Raw genomic sequence first — 8,627 nt, forward strand, 5'->3', positions numbered from 1 at the left:
TTGTCTGAACATTTGGTTATGCAAATCTTCATTCATCGTGACATAGATATGTGGGGGGCGTGTTAGAACGAGGCAGTTTAGGAAGGAGTGGTTGACTCTAAACTTTGATAAAGAATATCTCTTTGGATTTGAGCCTTTAGTCTTTGCAACTTTACAGATCATCTTTATGCACCAAGAGCTTTTAACACTCCAAGGAGAAAGGAAAATTTAATTGCATCATATGACCTCTTTAATAGCGGAAGAAGAAATGAGGGAGGGATGGGGAACTTATTTAACCTCTTTGTGTTTCATATGGGACTTTTATTTTCATGGATAATTAAAGTCACACTGAATGCCAAAATGTTTTAGCCTTAAATACACCCAGAAGCACTCCCCCAGGCATCAAGACATCAGATGTCTTGAAATGAAACATCATGTACTGCTCATTCTGATGTAACTTACCAATGTAGAGGTGACAAACCACTCCATGTCTAAATCAGAATGGCTGCAGAGATCATGGAGATCTTCATGCAAACGGAAAAACATGTGGCAGCCAATCACAAACCACAGAACTTCCTTCTCGCTCCAGAGTACCTAACGCCTACATGGTTCCAGTGTGACGGCTGCCATTCACATCCGTCCATCTGCCTCTTTCACTGTCGTCATTATTACTTTTTTAATTCACCATCATCTCTCATGTTTTTCACATCTCACACTTTGACTAATAACATTGTCACTAATACATCACCAATGGCAGGAACAGGGGATTTTTTGGAGATTTTTCACTTTGTCAATTACAAAGGAACGTATTTAGTGTTGTCTAATGTCTAATTTCTGATATTAGTAAACATCTTTTTTTACCTTATATGACCTTATGCTCTTTCGATTTATACTGTATATATATATATATATATATATATATATATATATATATATCCTGACTCAGAAGTCACTTATGCATATTTGTCTCTTATTAATAATGTATAACCCACATGTTTTTTTTTTAATTTTGTTTTTTTTTATAAGTCTCATATGATCATACAGGCTGCATTTATTTGATCAAAATACTGTTAAAACAATAATATTGGGAAACATTTATAACATTTATAATAACTGATATCTATTTTAAAGTACCCCTATTATAGGTAATGAAAGTTTAATATTTTGGTTTTGGGAGTCCCCAACAGCAGTTGACATGCATGCGAGGTCAAAAATCACTTTCATTGTCTTATAATATTCATTTTTACCTTCCTTGCTCAACGACTCCAAAATAATTCGCTCAACGATTCATTTTTCCAAACCCCTCCTTTGTGTGATGCTAATCTGGGGTAATTGGTCTTATTTTCATTTCATCATGCCTGTCATGCCTGATAGAGCAAAAAGCTGTCCCAAAAGCTGCACCTAGTGGCAAACAATGAATTTGCATTTTCATTCAGACCAATGCGAAAAGACCTATACAGTCTATGGAAAAGACCAACAAGTGGGCGGCCAATATGCAAATGTTTGATATTGATGTCAACACGAAACGGCTTGGGATTCGTTTTAAAAAGACTCCTTTCAATGATCGAAGTCGACTCTGTCTTTAGAGAAAGACAATCAGTTAATGGACAAAGCTGTAGGGTGGATAAAAATGTTTTCTTGTAGGCCTATTTTATATTATGCATTTTATGTAACATTTATTCATGATAAACTTCATTTGAATGCTCACTATCACACAAAATAAAGTCCAGTAGTCAAGGCATATGGTTAATATAATAATTCAATAATGAAATATTTTCTATAATAAATAATAATTTCATAATTCAAAATAAAATATTAATGAATAGCCTACATCTCTGATTATCCTGGGTTGCTATGGTCATGGTGGTTTGTTTACGAATCAAATGCGAAATGGTTGTAATTCCCTCAACATAGCATCTCGAGGCCACGACGTAAGGATGTTGTTCCCAAGAGTTATTATGTCGTGGCCATGATCAAAACTAAGTGAACCGACCATGTCCTCTCTCAGACACCGTAACAATAACCTTATAAACAGTGCACTTTCAGATGTAAAACTTTGCAGGATGTTTTCATTCATTTAGAGGTGTTACTGACTGCATGAAAGGTTATTTTCAAAAATCCATAATAGGGGAACTTTATTATATTTTAAAATCTAAATTAATTCTTTGAGCGCAAAGCTGAATTTTCAGCAGCCATTTCTCCAGTCTTCAGTGTCACATGATCCCTCAGAAATCATTCTAATAAGCTGATTTGGTGCTCAGGTAACATTTCTTACTATAAAAAATACTGAAAAATTTAAAACACTAGCATTTATATTAATTTGAGGTATTTTGGAATATTATAAATGTCTTTACTGTCACATTTGAATGTGTTCATGCTAAATAAAAGTAGCAATAATTTTCGCATAAATCTCCAAAAGCTTGCTTCTCTGTCATTATTGATTAGGCCAAAGAAGCTTCTATGCTAGTCTACTGCACACCCGCTGTAGTCAATGCTGAAACTTTCTAAATAATAAAGTTGGGGCAAGTATTCAACTGCTTGTCAACTGCAGATAAAAAATGTGAAATCCCTTAACACGAACATTCAAAAAGCAGTCAACAAACATTTGAAGTTTTTTGGATATTAATTTCGGATTTCTCTTATGTTACTGATTGAAGTATCTGTTCATTAAGACTGGCTGACAGTGAGAGTTCAGTCAGAAAGAGAGAGAGCAGTGTGATTAGCAGCAGCTGGTCAAGATGACCTACTTCATCTGGAATTTACACTGGAAAACAGACAGGAACGATGTACAGTATCTCCAAGTTCCGTGCTCTCTTCCTCTCGGTCTTGGGACGCAAGGATGGCTGGGTCTCTTGGAAAACACTGATGAATCAACATCCGCACCTTCTGATAAACATGCTCACCAGGCAAGCTGTTCAAACACACACACAAACACAACAACAACAGCAACATTCAGTTACTGAGACCTGGCTGGAAAATGTGTTCCACTTGTGCTCCAATGTTTTTCGTTCAATGGTAGTAGTGACAACAAAGCATAAAAATCTCTCAGTGTATAGTTCTAAAATCCATTTGTGCAAGGCAAGGCCATTATTTAAATATCCTTTCTTATGTTTTACAGTGTACCTTAGTTTTGGCACACACATTTCCTTTTAGTGTTAAGATGGAAAGCTTTTACTAATGCGTTTGCATATTTCTTTTAATAAGTAATTAGAGACACTACTATTCATTTTGCAGAAACAGACGTGCACATATACACAGTATCTTCTCTTTGATCTCAGTGGGGTGATATGCGTCTTTGATCTCTCTGATCTGATCTCTCTGAAAAAAAAAAAAAACGGGACACAACAGAGTCACCAAAATAAACCCTGCTCATGTGCAAAGCCTACCAGTACTGTATGTTATGACTTTTGAGGCCTTTCTATGGTATTTAATTTCGTTTTTAAAATTACTGAAATGTTGTTTGAAAATCTGAAAATCAGCCTTCTCAGGATAGCCCCAAAAACTGCAACCTGTTTACACTGAAAGTTACTAAATTTGCAGTTCCTTTAAGTTTGTGAACTGACCTCTAGCTCCAAAACAAAAACATCAGCAACATGTACTTTTGTGCATTCGTTGAGGAAATGTTTAGTCATTTTATAAAAATGAACTTATCAGTGCTGGTTATGGCAAATAGCCTCACCAGCTTCCTGCAACAACCTGCTTTCTCTTCCTGCCCGTTTCTTTTGGGACTTTCTATAAAAAGCTTTAGGAATTGTAGCAAAATTCCCTTTTTCAATCTATGTACCCAAGTATTGATACACATATTTTCCACATAATTGGCCAGATAATTATTATACAACTACTGGTCAGAGATGGCTTTCCTGTCTCGAAGGCTTTCATGGAAATTGACCTTAAAATTACATTGGCAATCAATGTAATCTTTTAACCAGGTGCACACTGATTTACCAGCTTCAGACAAACATTTGTTGTAAGATGAGAGGTAAAACGGTTGTAATGGCAGGCAGATGGTGTCCACTTGAGAACTGACGTCTATTCTGAAAACCACTATCAAAGGTTCTGTCATCATAAAACTGTTGAAAATGTGGAACTATCTCTGTGGCCGAAAAACAGGATGGAGTGTAATTAAGATAGTCTTCTGTTTAAATGCCTCACAACGGCCTCCATATCCTGGTTTCAGATATTCCACCTGCCCACACACACACACACACACACACTCACACAATCCTAATAAGTGTACTGGCTCACAGCCACATCGTTTAATATGAATTGAAGAGTTTCCCATTTTGTTAGCAGGTCGCTCTTAACTCACCCCACTGAGATCAGCTGAAACGCAGCTGTCTATACTACTCCAGTTCTTAATCTCTGCTATCAACAGACACGTTATAGTTTGGCTGACTCTTTTGTTTAACTATTCCATAAGGAAGGAAAGTCTGGAGAGATGGAGGGAAGGAGTAATGTTTATTAACGAACATTAATGCACCTGTTACAGCCTGAGGCACTGAAATGCATGTGTACTGTATATGTTGGAAACTGAATGCTTGCTAAGTGTATGAGAATTATTGTCAATCATTAAATAAAGTACATCACCTAAAATCTGAAAAACGCAACATCATTATCTATTAATTAGTCAACAAATGGTGTATTCTTTATTGGCATAAAAAAACAAAGCCACACGGATGCTTGTTTCCAGTGTGTGCACTTGATATGAGGCCATTATTTACTCACCTGCCATGGCAGGCAACGTCATATTAAACCCTGTAAACAGAAGGAATATTGTCTCAACCAGGCAATAAACTGGAAGTACTACTACCTCAGTGTGTGTGAATGGAAATAGTGAATCGGTTCAGAACTTGGATAGTGGTTAGGAAAGCACTTTATGTTGTTTCTAAATCTGTCAAGCACGTTAGAGACCTTCAACATCAATTCCTTTAGAGATTAATAAGCTCAATGCATTTCACAGACAAACACATGCTCACTTTTTCAGACTGATAATGCATTGTTTAGTATAATAACAATACATTTTTACATAATTTAAATAAAATGTAACGCAAGTGACACTTGCCTTTTCCAAAACGGCCCCCATGATATGTATTGTTTGTATTGTAAAATCATTTATTAAACTGCATTAAATTAGATTGCATTCCACTATAGATTTAAAAGCAAAGGATCCAACTAATGGATCATCTTAGGTTAAGGTTAAAAGAAATTCCAATGGTATTGTTGGTAATTATTGTGGTAGAATAAGAAAAAGAATTGAGTGATGCATTAACATGTATAGTTTCATTCAGGGAACTTTTCAGATGAAACAGGGATTTTACTTTGATTTCAATCTCGAAACATGTAAATAATGTCCGGTGAATCCCCTTCAAATGGGACTAAAAGATTACACAAAAACTTTTCTTTCTCTGGAAAGAGTTGTACAGTCTTTTTTTTTCACCAGACAGCATTGCATTGTGATGCATTTCCTGCCCAATCTCTCTACCACATCCTGTCTACACGTGTGACTTGTCTCTGCACTCTCTCACAACCATGCTCAGACTCCGTGATCATGCCAAGATGCCACATACATCATTCCATTCAACTTCCTTAGCAACATGCACCGAAACTATTTATTAATACCCCAGTGACATACAAATGTAAGTTAGTTTCACCAGAATAATATAATACATAGAGGAAGCTCGACTCATTTCGGCCTCTTCTTCTTCCTCAAGTTATTATATAACAAACTCTAATGAAAAACAAGCACAGAGACTGTTTTGTGTGAGGCTTGGAAACACAGAATTAGGGATGCAGTCAGAGCTCAGAAAACAGGAATATAGCATTGGCGCAGTCTCTTGAGTTTTGCATGTCAGTTGTAAAGTCTGGGGACAAAAGCCTTGTGCATGATCTGAACTGATTTTCTCTACTTGTTAAGTTAAATATATGTTGTCATTGCTGTCGGTGCAGGCCTAAGCCAAGATGACGTTTGGCACTGTTTACTGACTCCGTTTTCCCATGTTAGCAACCACAAACCCTGCAAACACTGCTCTGCAGCATAAAATAGATTTTCTGCAGACATGTGGCCTCATTTATTAATGACATATAATTTGCATATGTGCACAGACTTTTGTTTTCGTGCACAATTTCCACCGGAATCACAACAGGTGCCTACGCACACACATTTGCTCCTGCCCTCGATCGTCCAATGTTGATGGTGAGCTCTAAATGAGGGGGCGCGTGCCTGCAGGTAGGATTTTGCATAGAACACGCCCAAACATCTCCTTAAGGGCTTTCCGCACAACTCAGTCGGCCACGCTCAGGCTTGTTTTCGCTCACGTTAAATTAAGTTCATTTCTAAATGTGTTTTAAAGGATATTTTTAAACCCGAATCTGAATTATAAAAACGTTCGCTCACAAATTTTTCGCAAATACGTGCGTACGCCCGATAGCCTACATTCAAACGCAAAACCCATTTATGTTTCCATCCAAAATTACGAATTAAACTTATGCACTATTTCCATCTATTAAGTTTAAGAGGACAAAATATCGTGAAGAAAAAAAATAATTTGCTTCAGCAGGAGAAGGCACTGTAGGCTACCGGTAGCCTATATAATAATTTTGAATACAATAAAATACAGACGAAACGCGGTCACGTTATCTTATTTTCGGAGTCTGCTGTTTGAGCGCTACTGTGTGCTAATTTGCTCAAGCATTTTAGAATGACAAAACTAGCATTTCAGATGCTGTGCAATGAGATCTGTCCGTTGGTTGGTCCAGGTCATGGTCCAGGTAGGCCTATGCTGTCCCATCACAAAATCACGTCTTTTTTGATGAGCAAAATGTATTCGGTAAAAGTGTTTCCAGTTCATGCATGTTTCCTTTTTGGATAAGAAATTTAACCTATAGTCAGTTAAGCACATACGTTTTTATGCGCATCTTGGTGTTTCCATTCAGCTTCTTAAAAATAGGTGGTGGATGCAGAACACTGGCGCATGCGCAGAACTGATGAGGGTACGGCTGAGAGGATGAAGGGCAATGACATAGGACTAAGTAAAAGTGTAAAAAACAAACAAACAAACAAACAACAACAAAAACTAAAAACCGTTTGCTGTCCATTCACGTGTTTGTCCAGTGTGTCCTATCCTTGCTATAGTAGCATCATATTAATGCTAGAAAGCCTATGCATTTGCCAACTATATATTTTTAAATAAACCATTATATTTTATAATTAAAATCTACTTTCACACTCATCTTTGGTGAGGGGGCGACTCCCCTGTGGCGCTGGCCCTGGGTGGATGAAAACAGCGTCATGATATGCTAGATTGTGGGTGGTTGGTTCAGCATTGCTAAATAATGTGGTTGTTAGAGTGCTATAAATGGTTTTCAGCATGTCCTTTTGCTTTTGCTGAGGGGTTGCTTAGTGGCCCAAGAAAAGGAGTCAGCTCTCAAGTCTTTGACATTGATATTCTGGCATTGACATCTTAATGTTGCCTCTTTGATGCAAATACTCCATGCATTCGAAGTATCAGTCATTTTTAGAAATCAAGCAATTGCATGCTAAGTTTAGTGTAGTGTAGCTCAAACAAGTAACTAGTAAAGTAATGCATGACTTTCTAATTTACAAAAAAAAAAAATATCTGGGTTACTTCTTCAAAAAAGTTACAGAGGCATTGTGTGCACTGTATGAACATGATGTTCTAGACCAAATGCATGTGCATTAAATTCATGCCACTCACAAAAAAAGGTTTAGTATTCATCAAAATTCAACCAAACCTTCAATAATTAAATATGTTGAATAACACAAATGGATCTAATCCCATTTTATTAACTAATGTCTTTACTGCTGACCTTTGATTATCCAGTTCAACCATACTAATAAGCAAAAATGACTTTAGATAAACTAACAATTGTGCTTCATTGTTTTTTTTAATTGCTGAAGTGTTCTTTTCACACCTTCTTCTCCTGTGTTCAGTACAGACGTGAATTTACTTTCCTTCAGCCTGAGGTTTATTCATCACACTTTTTGGTGTGAAAGGGCTTTTACATTTGCTATAAATAGAACTTCTAATATTAAAAACAATTAAGCCCTGCTCATATTTAAAAAGTAACGTGAAAGTAACGCTAAAGTAACACAAAAGTAACGTAACGCATTACTTTCCATATAAAGTAACTCAACATAATTTGTTACTTTTTTTTTTTTTAGGGAGTAACACAATATTGTAATGCATTACTTTTAAAAGTAACTTTCCCCAACACTGACTGCACCTTAAGAGCAATAATTATACCCTTCAGAAAATTAACCATGGTTTTCCTACAAATAAAACCAAGAAACCATGGCTGCTTTAGTTAAACTATGGCAACCACAAATTAACCATGTTTTTGCTACACTAATTGTAGTTGAACCATGGTATTTGTGGTAAAACTGGCAATACAAATGGTAATCAATACACAAAAAACCATGGTTACTACACTTTTATTATAATAAAACCATGGTTAATTTTGGTAAGGGTAGTAATGCTTACTTTAGCAAACATCATTAATAGAATATAAATATGCATATTAACAAACTTGAGTGCCCCATCTCTACCAAGCTCCCATCTCTCCTGCCATGCTAATTGCACTAATTCCACTGTTGGCCCATTGTTTTGCCCAAGCATTAAAAGGCCCAT

This window comes from Carassius carassius, chromosome 37, assembly GCF_963082965.1.
Source record: "Carassius carassius chromosome 37, fCarCar2.1, whole genome shotgun sequence".
In the NCBI taxonomy this organism is placed as follows: domain Eukaryota; kingdom Metazoa; phylum Chordata; class Actinopteri; order Cypriniformes; family Cyprinidae; genus Carassius; species Carassius carassius.